General features: G+C 45.3%; 1 protein-coding gene and 1 long non-coding RNA gene across 3 annotated transcripts in view; one reads left to right on the top strand and one right to left on the bottom strand.

The window, feature by feature from the left end:
- The window catches only part of SEMA4A (semaphorin 4A), a 171,631-nt gene that overhangs the window by 31,745 nt on the left and 123,816 nt on the right, over nucleotides 1-16,070 (top strand). Inside the window, exon 1 of one of the 2 annotated variants that reach the window (XM_068252289.1) lies at nucleotides 2,848-3,354. The exons of the other annotated variant lie outside the window; for it this stretch is intronic. The gene's annotated coding sequence lies outside the window, so the exon portion shown is untranslated. Of the gene's footprint in view, nucleotides 1-2,847; nucleotides 3,355-16,070 lie in introns of those variants that run through there. 2 annotated transcript variants of the gene reach the window in all.
- LOC137531524 (uncharacterized) lies at nucleotides 6,043-13,255 on the bottom strand. Its single transcript, XR_011023658.1, has 2 exons — nucleotides 13,125-13,255; nucleotides 6,043-6,212 (listed from the first exon to the last, which is right to left on the bottom strand). It is a non-coding gene; the product is annotated as an uncharacterized lncRNA (long non-coding RNA).

Here is a 16,070-nt window from a genome sequence, read left to right as displayed (position 1 = left end):
CTAGAGATCTGCAGAACATTGCTCTGCCCCTCCCCTCCTGACAGATACATATTGTATATATTCTGCAGATTATTGCATTACCGGCCTCTCTAGAGATCTGCAGAACATTGCTCTGCCCCTCCCCCTCCTGACAGATACAGATATTCTGCAGATTATTCCATTACTGGCCTCTCTAGAGATCTGCAGAACATTGCTCTGCCCCTCCTGACAGATACATATATATTATCCCATTACTGGCCTCTCTAGAGATCTGCAGAACATTGCTCTGCCCATCTACCTCCTGACAGATACATATTGTATATATTCTGCAGATTATCCCATTACTGGCCTCTCTAGAGATCTGCAGAACATTGCTCTGCCCCATCCCCTTCCTGACAGATACATATTGTATATATTCTGCAGATTATCCCATTACTGGCCTCTCTAGAGATCTGCAGAACATTGCTCTGCCCCTCCTGACAGATACATATTGTATATATTCTGCAGATTATCCCATTACTGGCCTCTCTAGAGATCTGCAGAACATTGCTCTGTCCATCTACCTCCTGACAGATACATATTGTATATATTCTGCAGATTATCCCATTACTGGCCTCTCTAGAGATCTGCAGAACATTGCTCTGCCCCTCCCCCTCCTGACAGGTACATATTGTATATATTCTGCAGATTATCCCATTACTGACCTCTCTAGAGATCTGCAGAACATTGCTCTGCCCCTCCCCATCCTGACAAATACATATTGTATATATTCTGCAGATTATCCCATTACTGGCCTCTCTAGTGATCTGCAGAACATTGCTCTGTCCATCTACCTCCTGACAGATACATATTGTATATATTCTGCAGATTATCCCATTACTGGCCTCTCTAGAGATCTGCAGAACATTGCTCTGCCCATCTACCTCCTGACTGATACATATTGTATATATTCTGCAGATTATCCCGTTACTGGCCTCTCTAGAGATCTGCAGAACATTGCTCTGCCCCATCCCCCTCCTGACAGATACATATTGTATATATTCTGCAGATTATCCCATTACTGGCCTCTCTAGAGATCTGCAGAACATTGCTCTGCCCCTCCTGACAGATACATATTGTATATATTCTGCAGATTATCCCATTACTGGCCTCTCTAGAGATCTGCAGAACATTGCTCTGCCCCTCCTGACAGATACATATTGTATATATTCTGCAGATTATCCCATTACTGGCCTCTCTAGTGATCTGCAGAACATTGCTCTGTCCATCTACCTCCTGACAGATACATATTGTATATATTCTGCAGATTATCCCATTACTGGCCTCTCTAGAGATCTGCAGAACATTGCTCTGCCCATCTACCTCCTGACTGATACATATTGTATATATTCTGCAGATTATCCCGTTACTGGCCTCTCTAGAGATCTGCAGAACATTGCTCTGCCCCATCCCCCTCCTGACAGATACATATTGTATATATTCTGCAGATTATCCCATTACTGGCCTCTCTAGAGATCTGCAGAACATTGCTCTGCCCCTCCTGACAGATACATATTGTATATATTCTGCAGATTATCCCATTACTGGCCTCTCTAGAGATCTGCAGAACATTGCTCTGTCCATCTACCTCCTGACAGATACATATTGTATATATTCTGCAGATTATCCCATTACTGGCCTCTCTAGAGATCTGCAGAACATTGCTCTGCCCCTCCCCCTCCTGACAGGTACATATTGTATATATTCTGCAGATTATCCCATTACTGACCTCTCTAGAGATCTGCAGAACATTGCTCTGCCCCTCCCCATCCTGACAAATACATATTGTATATATTCTGCAGATTATCCCATTACTGGCCTCTCTAGTGATCTGCAGAACATTGCTCTGCCCCTCCCCATCCTGACAGATACATATTGTATATATACTGCAGATTATTGCATTACCGGCCTCTCTAGATATCTGCAGAACATTGCTCTGTCCCTCCCCCTCCTGACAGATACAGATATTCTGCAGATTATTCCATTACTGGCCTCTCTAGAGATCTGCAGAACATTGCTCTGCCCCCATCCCCTCCTGACAGATACATATTGTATATATTCTGCAGATTATCCCATTACTGGCCTCTCTAGAGATCTGCAGAACATTGCTCTGCCCATCTACCTCCTGACTGATACATATTGTATATATTCTGCAGATTATCCCGTTACTGGCCTCTCTAGAGATCTGCAGAACATTGCTCTGTCCCATCCCCTCCTGACAGATACATATTGTATATATTCTGCAGATTATCCCATTACTGGCCTCTCTAGAGATCTGCAGAACATTGCTCTGCCCATCTACCTCCTGACTGATACATATTGTATATATTCTGCAGATTATCCCGTTACTGGCCTCTCTAGAGATCTGCAGAACATTGCTCTGCCCCATCCCCCTCCTGACAGATACATATTGTATATATTCTGCAGATTATCCCATTACTGGCCTCTCTAGAGATCTGCAGAACATTGCTCTGCCCCTCCTGACAGATACATATTGTATATATTCTGCAGATTATCCCATTACTGGCCTCTCTAGAGATCTGCAGAACATTGCTCTGCCCCATCCCTCTCCTGACAGATACATATTGTATATATTCTGCAGATTATCCCATTACTGGCCTCTCTAGTGATCTGCAGAACATTGCTCTGTCCATCTACCTCCTGACAGATACATATTGTATATATTCTGCAGATTATCCCATTACTGGCCTCTCTAGAGACCTGCAGAGCGTTGCTCTGTCCATCTACCCATCTGTCTTTCCTTATGTACAGAGTGAGAAGCTCCGCCCCCTGGTAGTATGACATCATGGCTGTTTGGAGGGATGCTATAGTTTGCAGGCAGGGAGGGGATGCTGTGGTCGGCGTATGGCAGCGTGTCAGTGTATAGACAGCAGAGGCTGGAGATGGGGTGTTAGAAGGCTCACACATGTGAGCGCGTTGTACATGTGTGTGTATCAGAGGGGCGGGAGCAGCGACAGCTATCGCCCGTAGTACAGAACGCGCAGCCGCTCTCACAATAGGTGGGAACTCCGTTCTTTCGCCGTGGAAGCCCCCCCCCCCCCCCCCTCCTCCCCTCCCTTATAAAGCCAGGGAAACGCTTTCATGAGAACATCTGGAGGCCTTCCTCCTCCTCCGGACTCTCACCCACCCTCAGGGATTAAATGGTGTGAGGTCGCCATGGCAACCCTAGGATGTGGAAACCTCCGATTTTTAACGTAGACTCCACCGGCTGACAATAGCAGGTTAGGCGCACACCCATCTCCGGCGTGAGCGAGGCAAGCTGTTCGGACCCCCCTCTGCCCTACGGCAAGCAGGACCGACACCCAACGCTGACAGGTAAGTGCCGCCACACCTGGTCCCCGCTGCTGGGGGGGCGCGTCTGTTCACACGTGTCTCTATGTGTGACATTAGATGCAATGTGTATGGCTGCATCAAAATGCATTTCAGGGAGAGATCCCATTTATTCTGCTGCGACCAGATCGCTAATATCCAGCGTCAAACTGAGCGGCATCCCTCATAGCGGCGATTGGGGGACCACCAGCATCAAACGCCTTCATCAAGAGCACAGGTGTGATGGGCGCTACTGGGGCGATCCGCCAGCTTATCACCTGTAGCTGCACGATTGTGTGTGTGTGGAATGTCGGTAACGGAAGAATACCTGACATATGTGTGTATGTATATATATATATATATATATGTGTATATAAAAAGAAATAAATATTATTGAGATATGCAGTATATATATATTTTTCCCCCTTCTATATACTGCTAATGGTGCCTACTAATGATACAATCTCATGGATGATCGATCATCTGATGTGATCGTTATGATCCATTGGAAACGATCGGTCATGCCCACTAACAGCCAAAAACCTGCTATCCAATTTAATCATATTGATGGGATAGATATGCAAAGTGTTTCGTTATTAAATGTATGGTGTATAGATATTAGTGTTTTTCAACATTTATTACAGCATGCATCCCTTCATAGCAGATGGTGTTTGCTGAATATCCCCCAAATAACATAGAATAACATCAGCTCAAGAATGCCTTGAGACAGAGAAATATAGATTATGTATAGATTGATTATTATTTTAGGGAACCTGAAGTGAGAGGGATTTGGAGGAGGCTGTCATATTTATTTCATTTTAAAGGGAACCTAAGCTGAGAAGGATATGGAGTTTTCCTTTTAAAATAATACCAGTTGCCTGACTCTCCTGCTGATCCTGTGTCTCTAATACTTTTAGCCAGAGCCCCTTAACAAGCATGCAGATCAGGTGCTCTGACTGAAGTCAGACTGGATTAGCTGCATGCTTGTTTCAGGTGTGTGATTCAGCCACTACTGCAGCCAAAGAGAGCAGCAGGGCTGCCAGGCAACTGGTATTGTTTAAAAGGAAACATCCATATCCCTCCCTCAGTTAAGGTTCCCTTTAAACAATACCAGTTGCCTGGCTGTTCTGCTGATCCTCTGCCTCTAAATCCTGGTTCACATTTTCAATTTTGATTGACCAATCACTGACCAATGTAACCCCCTCTATGTAGTATGAGGGTTTGCCTACACAATCTGCTCATAGTATTCATTATCTGTTGAGCCTCCTACTACATGGAGGTGGTAAAATTGGGCAATGGTTGGCCAATTCGTAATTTAAAGTGTGTACCAGGCTTTAAGCTTGGTACACACATCCAATTTTGATTGGCCTATCACTAACCGATTTCACCGCCTCCATTTAGTAGGAGGGGCATCAGAATGTGAAAATACTATGAAGAGATTGTGTAGGGAAGCTCTCATTCTACATAGAGGTGGTAAAATTGGCCAATCAAAATTGGATGAGTGTACCAGGCTTAATATGGTACTTTTAGCCATGGACCCTGAACAAGCATGCAGATCAGGTGCTCTGACTGAAGTCTGACTTGATTAGCTGCATGCTTGTTACAGGTGTGTGATTCAGTCACTACACACACTTTATGGGATACAGGGAAGCATACTTTTCATTGCCTGTATGCTTTACTGTACCTACTGTACGAGATGGTAACACGGCGTTAACGTGCGTTACCACTTTTTTTGTTTTTTGTTACGCTGCATTGTAATGCTGCGTTGTGACTTTAATGTCGCATTACAACGCAATGTCCCACTGTGAATGTAGCCTAAAATCAAATAAATATGGCAGCCTCCATATACCTCTTGCTTCAGGTTCCTTTTAGGAGCACTGTGGCAGCACGGTGGCATAGTGGTTAGCGCTCTCGCCTTGCAGCGCTGGGTCCCCGGTTTCGAATCCCAGCCAGGTCAACATCTGCAAGGAGTTTGTATGTTCTCCCCGTGTCTGTGTGGGTTTCCTCCGGGTACTCTGGTTTCCTCCCACATCCCAAAAACATACAGATAAGTTTATTGGCTTCCTCGTAAAATTGGCCCTAGACTATAATACATGCACCACACGATACATACATAGACATATGACTGTTATGCTACGTACACACATGCGACAACGATCGTTCGTTGAGAACGACGAACGAACTTTTAATTGATGAAAGAACGACCTAAGTAAAGTTAGTTTTAAATTGTGTGTAACGATCTGATCGTTAGAACGAATGTTACATCACGTAAAGCAACTATTGCGCTTGCGCATCAAAATGAGAAGTTTCATGGAGAAATAGTGAAATGCACATGTCAAGCCTAGTACGAACGACCGTTTCCAACGATGTACTACTTTTGCAAACGATCGTCGTTGGTAAAAATCCGCCAAGCTAGATCGTTAGTTTTTAACGATCTAGCTCGTCCGTCGTTAGACTTAATGATCGTTGGTTGCTTTTTTTTAAACGATCGTCGTTTGAAACGATTGGGGAACGATCGTTTTAAACTACTATAGTCGCATGTGTGTACGTAACGCACCTTTAGGGATTAGAGTGTGAGCTCCTCTGAGGGGCAGTTAGTGACAAGACAATATACTCTGTACAGTGCTGCATAATATGTCGGCGCTATATAAATACTTAAATAAATAAGAGTCTTAAATATTTGTGTAGGAATAATTTCCAAAGATGTTATTTTTTAATTTACTGAAGATACTTATTCAGAATCCTTTTTTTTTTTTCCGGGTACCTGTAGGGAAGAAACAGTGCCCAAGGCAGATACTCCAGAAACTCTGGATAATCCTCCCCCACCTCCATTGATCCAGCGCTGGCACCCTGCCAACCTATTCCTGAAAGTTAGAAAATAATTATTATTTTACAATACTGTATTTACAATTGATTTGAATCGAGAAAAACAACAATTTCGATCAATTTTTTTCAAGCAAAAAAAAAAAATCACACTTTTTTCAATCAATCGAAAACACGATTGTTTAAATCAAACAGCAAATTTGTAACCTGCGGCTACCATTAGACTGGAGACCCGTTAGCATTGGATGCCGGTGTCTCTACCTCATTCTCATCCCTGGGTTCGATGGTGGCATTCACACTGACGGTCAATGTCGACGTTTGATTGGTCAATATTACCACCTCCATGTAGTATGAGGGTGAACAGATTGCACAGATAAGCCCCCATACTACACGGAAGTGGGGAAACGGCCAATTAAATTGAATGTGTGTGTAGGGCTTTAGTGTGTGGTGGAGGGTGAAAAGTTAAACCCCTTAGTGGTTTCCTCTGATTCTTGCACCACTTTAGTGGTGAGATTTCAGATCCACGGGTTCTAATAATCTAGTCATACCCAGAGTCCACCTGGAAACTTTTGGTCCCAGAGCCTTCTGTCATGCTGCTCCTACGTTTTGGAACTCCTTACCTCAGCAGATCAGGACAGCTCCATCCCTGGTCATGTGTAAATCCAGACTGAAAACCCACCTGTTCAGTTTGGCATTTGCAGAAATATATTTTTTGTTGTGTGAATACTTCATCTTACTACCAATTACTGAATGTGAGAGAGCCTAAGCGCTTTGAGTCCGATGGGAAAAAAGCGCTATAGAAATGTTATTGTATTGTATTGTATCTCTGCAGTCCAGAGATACCAGCTCTGCACAGCTGCTGGGTCTCCTTCTCTTGTAGACTTTTTGTGTGTTCCATGTATGTGCATGGCTGCTGTATACATCAGCACTGTATACATACAGAAAGTAAATGATGTATAGATAGTCCAGGGGCCTTTGTAAGGCTTTTGTTCACATCTAAAAATCGCAATCGCTGTGGCCAGCGATTTTGTGAGGTTTTTTTCTAGCTTTTAAGGCTCATAAACACGGTACGGCCGTCGCCGCAACCACGTGGCACGCGCGTGTTGCGGCGACGGTTCGCCCGTGTGTATGACGCGCGCGCCCCGAACCGTCGCCCGTCGGAGCTGTCCAGAGCCGGATTAAGGCTACATGGGGCCCTAAGCAAAGTAACTGATTTGCCCCCCCCCCATCATGTCGTAATAGAATCAGAAGATGCAGCTGCACAGCAACATGCCGCACACATCGGGGCAGCCGAGCTACTGGTTGCTATGGGCAACAGCCCACTTTCCTCTGTGGGTGCACAATGCAGGGAATAGCAGCAGCAAAATGCAGAGTGAGAGATGAATGGCTGGGACATTTGCACTCAGGGGATGGTGCACCCCTGTGAAGAGGGTGCCAGATATCACAGCAGCAGCACTTCCCCCTGCATCTCCAGCCAGGCAATAGCAGAAAGCTCTGGACACCGCCAACCCAGAAGCCGTTCCCCAGACAGAATTACATAACCACCCCAACCAAACAACCAATTTCCTCCCAAACTAGACAGCCACCATGCAGCCTCCATCCCAGTGAATACGATAGTCCAGCAGAGAAGGCAGCCGCAGCGGGGGAGAATGACAGAACCAGATGACTCACACTCACTTATTGCGATCCAAGCAATAGAGGTCCGTCATCCGGAGCCCATCTGTATCCTCTAGAGTGCTGCCGCTTTGTTACTACTACTATTACTACTTTCTACTTCCTGTTTGATCTGAGAATCAGGAAGTTCAGAGCGAGCGGCTGCACTGTAGAAGAGACAGATGGGTTTCAGATGACGGGATCTCTATCGCTTGGATCATGGATAGGTGAGTGAGCGTTTGCCATCTGCTGCTAACATTCTTGCTGCAGCTGTGGTTCTCTGTGGGAAGGGAGGAGTGGGCAGCGGCAGAGTGCACAGTAGCAGGAGGGTGACCTAGGAGGAGAGCCTGGCTCTGAAGACAATCAGCAGCGCACGGCATCATTTGACAAGACAAGACAAATAACATTTATATTGCGCTTTTCTCCTGGCGGACTTGTGAGCCAGAGCTGCAGCCACTAGGGCGCACCCTATAGGCAGTAGCAGTGTTAGAGAGACTTGCCTAAGGTCTTCTACTGAATAGGTGCTGGCTTACTAAACAGGCAGAGCCGAGATTCGAACCCTGGTCTCCTGTGTCAGACGCAGAGTCCTTAAAGGGACTCCGAGCAGTGCCTGTGGGTATGCCTTTAAGCATACCCACAACTAATTAATTACATCCTCACACCTACCAGCATGATGTTTGTAATTATATCCCCCTGGGTTCCTTATATTTCATTGCATTGTGCTGAATCGAGCTGCCGACTTTGGAGAAAAGTCGTCCTGTGGCTGCGATTTCAATCGCGAATATAGCGAAAACTAAAAGGCATAGGGCGGCCGTTTATGTATCGTTGGAAAGAGGAGAAAGAGAGCTTTAAAATGATATGCAACTTTCCATAGTTACTGCACAGCTCAGAGTCCCTTTAACCATTATACCATCCAGCCACCGCTGACAGGATGGCGAGGGCTGGTTTATGTGCTGATGGGGCCCCTTTGACTCTGAATGGGGCCCCAAGCGACTGCTTTTGTTGCCTGGTCTGTAATCCGGCCCTGGAGCTGTCGCCAGGCGATTGACATGTTCATTCGCCGGCTACAGCTGTCGCCGCAACCTCGCCGGAACTGTCGCTAGTCCCGCATGTGTATGCGGGCTAGCGAGAGCAACCCACACACAGCACACGGAGCTTCCGGCGGGGGGGAGGAACCTCGGCGACAGCTTCCGCCGCATCGCTAATCCCTCTGCTGCCGTGTGGATGCAGAGGGACTTGGCAACGAGCTGTCGCCGAGCTGTCGCGCACACGCTCCCGTGTGCTAGCGACAGCTACAATTGTCCCCCCGTGTGTACTTAGCTTAACCGCCTCCCGGCGCTTACCTGCGTGCTACGATTTTTTTGTAAAGCGCCTTTGCAGAGCGATTTGTTTGTTCACTTCCTGACGTGAGTCAGGAAGTGAACTCTTTGACCCAGAAAATAATAAATACAATGTATTTATTCTTAAAAGCGATGGGGAAATCGCTGTACAAAGCACTTTTTCAAGCGTTTTGTGATTTCCCTATATCTTCCATTGAGGAAAATTGCCCCAAAAATGGTACAGGCAGCGCTTTGGTGAGCGGATCGGAATCGAACCGCTCAGATCTGAACACTCTCATAGGGAATCATTGCACAATCGGTTTTAGGGTGATTTTGAAAATCACCAGAGCTGAAAAAAAGGCGAAAACGCCCTTAGTGTGAACTAGCCCTAAAGGTCCACTGAGCAGAAAAGGATTAAGAAAAAATGGTGTCCTTGGCAAGATAGCAGTTATTGCCCACCGCTGATGATCACCTGTTTTTTTTTTCAGTAAGATTTGGTGAGGGCTAGCATCTACCAGGCCCCTATAATCTCTCCAGGCCCTAGGCAACTGCCTAGGTTTGCCTTGTGCATGATCCGGCTCTGCCACTGAGATCCAGGTTTTCATGTCTCCTTTTGGCATATCTCGTAGTATCCACACAGCCAACTCGGGCCTGCAAGCAATGGCTTATATTACAAGTGGTTTGTATGTTCTGCCCGTGTCTGCGTGGGTTTCCTCCGGGCACTCCGGTTTCCTCCCACATCCCAAAAACATACAGATAAGTTTATTGGCTTCCCCCTAAATTGTCCCTAGACTACAATACATACACTACACAATATAGACATATGACTATGTTAGGGATTAGATTGTGAGCTCCTCTGAGGGACAGCTAAGTGACAAGACTATATTCTCTGTACAGCGCTGTGGAAGATGTCGGCGCTATATAAATACTAAATAATAATAATAACTCTGTTGTGGACAGGGAGGGGTTAAGTGGTCCACTTCCTGTTCCCGGGGTGAAGTCATTCTTTTTGAGGGATAGCGAATGGACTTCAGTACTTCGAGTCCGCCGCTAATTGACTGAGGGTAATGGAGTGCAGAAGCGTTTCCAGTGACTGGGGATCAGCCTCGCTCCCGCTGTGACGGGTCAATAATGCGTTTCATGCACTGTCCTGCGGATAAAAGGCCGACACCCTCACACCTCGGAGCCTGAGCACAGCAGGTGCAACGGGAACTACGGAGAGGTGGATTCTGGTCAATGACAGGAAGAGGAAACCCCCGCACTAATATTTTTTTTTTTTTTTTTTTGTACAGAGATTAAATAAAACCTGTAAGGGGAATATAAGGAACAGAATCCCCTTTACAGTGGACCTAAATTCAGAATTTCCTATCTGCTCTAAAATATACGCAACAGTTCTGTTACAGCTGATACAAATCCTGCAATAAATCTGCAGTGGGTTTACTTCCTGCTTTCATTAAAGCAGACCTATTTTCCTGTGTTTACAAATTAGCTGCTCTGCCATGACAGAGGAGATTATTGAGCTGACACAGCAGAGAGATCCCAACAGGACTCTCTGTTGGTGGGAAGCTGTGTTGTGCGGCCTTGCAGCGAAGCCTTAAAGCTGCAGTGGCCCTTTTTGTGAAAAATGGCCTGGTCTTTAGGGGGTTTATCACTGCGGTCCTCAAGTGGTTAACCTCCTGAGTGTTACGCCGCTCAGGAGGTTTTGCTAGCCTGAGTCCCCAGGGTTAATTTATTACATCCAATGGCTGCAAAAGGTTTAGCTAGCACTAGGCTAGCTAGTACAGGTGTCCGGCACCCTCCGATCCCCCCCATTTATAAATTACCCAGCCTGGTTCCAGCGATGGCCGCAGCCTCCCAGCACAGCTCCGCTCTCCCTATGGGGAGGATCATACATGACGTCATGTGCAGTCCCGATCCTCTCCACAGAGATGACCGGAGCTGTGCGGAAGGCTGCGCCGATCGCTGGAGCCAGGCTGGGTAATGTATAAGCGGCTGCATCGGGGCAACCGGAGGGTGCTAGCCTAGTGCTAGCTAAACCATTTGCAGCCATTTAATCTAATCAATTAATCATGGGGGACTCCTGAGGCTAGCAGTGTTCAGGAGGTAAAGCTCAATAAATCTAATGCACTAGTAGAGGCACGTTTATTTCTGTTTTTAAACTCTCTAAATACATACATAATGTGCAAAGTGCAGGTCAACTTTAAACAAATGCTAGACGCCCCGCGGGTTTCCCGCTCCTCTTCCTCTGATACCTGCACTGAGTCACTGACCCAGAATCAGTATGCAGATCAGGTGTTCCGTCTCCCATGCATGCAAGCTTACGCTAGATGTGTGACTCACACTACTTAGCAGAGATGAGCTGCATCATGCCGAGCAATCAGCATTAAATCAAAATACGAGGATAGCGGGCTTCTGCTGCCCTCTAACTACTGCATAGCTCCCAACGATGAACGATCCCTTTTTCAGAGGGGCAGTCCCTCTTTGGGAACCAAATCCCTCTGTCCCTTTTTCTCCCTTATTTGTCCCTCTCTCAGTATTGATGTACAGATCTGTGTAAATATATATATTTTTCTACTGAAAATGTGTTTAACTGACTCTAAACTTTATTCGCATCAATTAAATTGATACATTTCTTATTTGCTAATGTTAAAACAAAGAAAAACCACATCAGTGTGGTTCAAATGACAAAATGACATAATTCGGTTCTTTGCGCAATGCATGGTAAGGGGGTGTGGTTAGAGGACAGGGGCGTGTCTTAGTGTCTCTTTCTTATGTCAAAAAGTTGGGAGGTATGCTACTGGGTTTCTTGAGGTGGCCATACACCTCTCAATGACTAAAGTGACTGAATAGTGTACTGGTTAACCACCCTGGCGTTCTATTAAGATCGCCAGGGCAGCTGCATGAGGGTTTTTTTTTAAATAAAAAAAAAACTATTTCATGCAGCCAACTGAAAGTTGGCTGCATGAAAGCCCACTAGATGGCGCTCCGGAGGCGTTCTTCTGATCGCCTCCGGCGCCCAGAATAAACAAGGAAGGCCGCGATGAGCGGCCTTCCTTGTTTTGCTTAGATCGTCGCCATAGCGACGAGCGGAGTGACGTCATGGACGTCAGCCGACGTCCTGACGTCTGCCGCCTCCGATCCAGCCCTTAGCGCTGGCCGGAACTATTTGTTCCGGCTGCGCAGGGCTCAGGCGGCTGGGGGGACCCTCTTTCGCCGCTGCTCGCGGCGGATCGCCGCAGAGCGGCGGCGATCGGGCAGCACACGCGGCTGGCAAAGTGCCGGCTGCGTGTGCTGCTCTTTATTTGATCAAAATCGGCCCAGCAGGGCCTGAGCGGCACCCTCTGGCGGTAATGGACGAGCTGAGCTCGTCCATACCGCTAAGGTGGTTAAGGGCTCTATCTCTGACACAGGAGACCAGGGTTCAATCTCAGCTATTCAGTAAGAAGACCTTGGGCAAGGCTCCATAATACTGCTACTGCCTATAGAGTGCGCCCATGTGACTGCAGCTCTGTTGCTTTGAGTCCTCTGGGAGAAAAGCACAATATAATTTTACTTGTCTTGTCAATCTACCACCAAGTTGAACATCAAATAGATTCCTCCCTAATCAAAACTGATCTATTGCCTGCCCACAGACTGCAGACAGAATTTTCAGTAGATATCCTAGGGTTGCCTGCTACCCCCCCCCCCCTTCCCACACACACACACACACACACACAAGGTCCTCCAGCACCCAAGGCTGAGACACCAAATTAGTGTAAGAGGCGCCCCAGGGCCCCAACCCCCAGTCTCTAGTTATCTGGCTTGCACTCACTGCCATGTATCCCCTTTTCTTATTTCTCTCTGCTTCAAACACAATATGGGAATAATAGCTGAGTGAGTTGGAGCCCCTCTCGCCTCGGCCTCGGCCCTTTTTTTTTGTTACAGAGTTTCTTCAAACAAATAATGTAGGTAGAAAAAAACAAAGTCTTGTAAAAGTAATACCTTTTAAAGGCTAACTGATAACGTTAAATAACGCAAACTTTCTGGGATCTAGTCCCCTTCTTCAGGCATATTTCCAGATGTAAGCTGTAGTAAAACACTGATGCAGCGAAATAGCAAACATGAAGATGGCAGTTGTGTTGGTTGCTGTTTAGCAGTTAGATGTCAGGTGATCAGCAGGCTGGAGCCAGTGAGCTCATGCAAGCAAACATGAAATCTAGCAGGGTTCTGAAGATAGTGAAGCCAAGTCAATGATATCCAAGTCACTATCTTCAGAAACCTGCTATTTCGCTGCATCAGTGTTTTACTACAGCTTACATCTGGAAATATGCCTGAAGAAGGGGACTAGATCCCAGAAAGCTTGCGTTATTTAACGTTATCAGTTAGCCTTTAAAAGGTATTACTTTTACAAGACTTTGTTTTTTCTACCTACATATATTGTTTGGCTAACACGGTACAGAAACATTTTTACTGCTTTCAAACAAATAAGAAAGGTGATATCAGGAATGCACGCAGAAAATCTACAAATTGACCATTTTTAGGACTCTTTAACCATTTATGCCACCCGGACGTGATCCTCACGTCCAGGTGGCTGCTGCATTGATGATGCGCGCTCCCGCGGGCGATCACGGGCGTGCTCCTCCGTGACGCCCCCGGTAGCCCAGCGATCAATTAACGGGAACATGTTTCCCGTTCATGGATCCATGTCCCCCCACAGTAAAACCGACGGCCGCGGTCTTTCTGAAAAAAAAACCGTTTCCAGTCCTCTTCTCGCTTCCTGGAAGCGAGAAGCACCAGAAAAAAAAAAAAAAAGTACTCAATGTGCCCATCTTGTGGCCAAATAGTAAAACTACATCTACATACATTTTTCAATACATTAAACACATTTTATTACATTTAAAATGAACTGTTTATTTGCCACACCAAAAATTACCCCCCAAATTTTTTAATGGGGAAAAACAAAATTACAATTAAAAAAAAATTAAAAAACAACCAGAAATAGTTACCTAAGGGTCTGAACTTTTTAAATATGCAAGTGAAGAAGGTATATTACGAACATTTTTTTTTTTTATTATAAGCTTGTAAATAGGTGATGGATGCAAAACTGAAAAAATGTATCTTTATTTCCAAATAAAATATTGGCGCCATACATTGTGATAGGGACAAAATTGAAATGGTGTAATAACCGAGACAAATGGGCAAATAAAATACATAGGTTTTAATTATGGTAGCATGTTTATTTTAACGCTATAATGGCCGAAAACTGAGAAATATTGATTTTTTTTCAATTTTTTTCTTAATATTCCTGTGAAAATGCATTTAGAAAAAAATAATTCTTAGTAAAATGTACCACCCAAAGAAAGCCTAATTAGTTATGGAAAAAACAAGATCAATTAATTGTGATAATTAGTGATAAAGTTATTAGCGAATGAATGGGAGATGAAAATTGCTCTGATTCATAAGGTGAAAAATACCTGCGGGCTGAAATGGTTAATGTTGATGGTAAGCCGGCACGTTAAGACCGTGTGCCGGTTTCTGTGTAATGCAATGGAACGGGAGCGTTTGACCGCACATGTATGTAAACGTTTAATAGTCTATTCTGTACAGCGTGCAGCAGCTTATATACTGTAAGTCTATAAATACAATCCAATTTTATGCAGTTCCTTTGATCTTGTCAGTCTTGTGTGCAACTTCTTAAGCTGTGCTTCCACATTACGATTTTCCCGATGACTGGGGATTTTGAGCTAAGAGTGGTCGTTTCTGTGATCTTGCAACGTGGGAACAAACGCACGATCACGCAAGCGTCGCTTAACGTCGTGCAATGATAATGCCCATCACAGCTGAACGGATCTTTTAGATACCCGAAGACTCTGCGCAAAGTACCGCGATCGCTTGATTTCCCATTCGAGTCCATCGTGTAATGTCGCAAGCAGGAAGATGTGTCTCTTAATGACCGTCGTCAAGAGGACGTCGCTGGACCCGTCGGTCAGTGAAGACGTAGCTATACTCTGTCCAATACTCAAAAAAAAAACATATAGTGAAGTCCTGTAAAGAATCACAAATCTAATAGCGTCCTGTGCTCCCCTTTCGTGGATGACCTAATTACAGACCAGCTTTCAGCGTTTAACTGTCTTCAGCATACCAGCAATGTGGATGCATGTTTCACTTCTCCCAATAACGTACACTGCATACCCCCATGTGGTAAAACCGTGCCGTTGCATCAGCACCCTTACAGAGATTGCACTCACCAAATGTTAATGCTGTCTATCTCTAGTACAGCAGTAATAGCATAGCATCAACCGGGTCTTTCCCGTTCCTCCTCCAATTATAATCAAAATGCGCATATCAAAATCTGCCAGATCCACGTGTAAGCGGCGTTGTACCAGCTCTGTCTGAAGCTCCATCCAACCAGTTTCGTCACACAGTCCCTCATCAGGAGCCATGTAAGTGTTTGACAAGTAGTGTGGTCACTGACTGATAAAAGAAAACACTTCAAGTCGCATCTAGCGGTCCGTAGCCACCCACTCAGACATAGCTGCATGATATAGAAGGATACCTCACCGCCCTTGCTGGACAGCGCCTGGCAGAGAAACAGGACCGACTGACAGGCTGTAAATGTACCGCTATCAGCCAGCGCAAGAGCCCATATGATTTTAAGTCTGATGATTGTCTCACATTCATCATAACCTCTTACTAATCTTAATGTAAAGGGCAACATATTATTTTAGTGCTTGCTTAAAGGACACCTGAGGCCAAAAAGAACTAATGAAATAAACGATTGTTTCTATCTTCCTTCTCTTAAAAATGACTCTTTAAGATATGCCACTGTTTTATTTTATGTTTAAATTTACTTTTTAAGTTTTTTAACTGTTTTATTGTTTTTGCTCAATGACACGTTCATTGAAGTATGCAAGAGCTAAAATCTATGTACTATTGACCATTTGTATC

The sequence above is a fragment of the Hyperolius riggenbachi genome, chromosome 9, assembly GCF_040937935.1.
Source record: "Hyperolius riggenbachi isolate aHypRig1 chromosome 9, aHypRig1.pri, whole genome shotgun sequence".
Taxonomy (NCBI): Eukaryota; Metazoa; Chordata; class Amphibia; order Anura; family Hyperoliidae; genus Hyperolius; species Hyperolius riggenbachi.
This window is presented reverse-complemented; position numbering and strand designations above follow the sequence as displayed.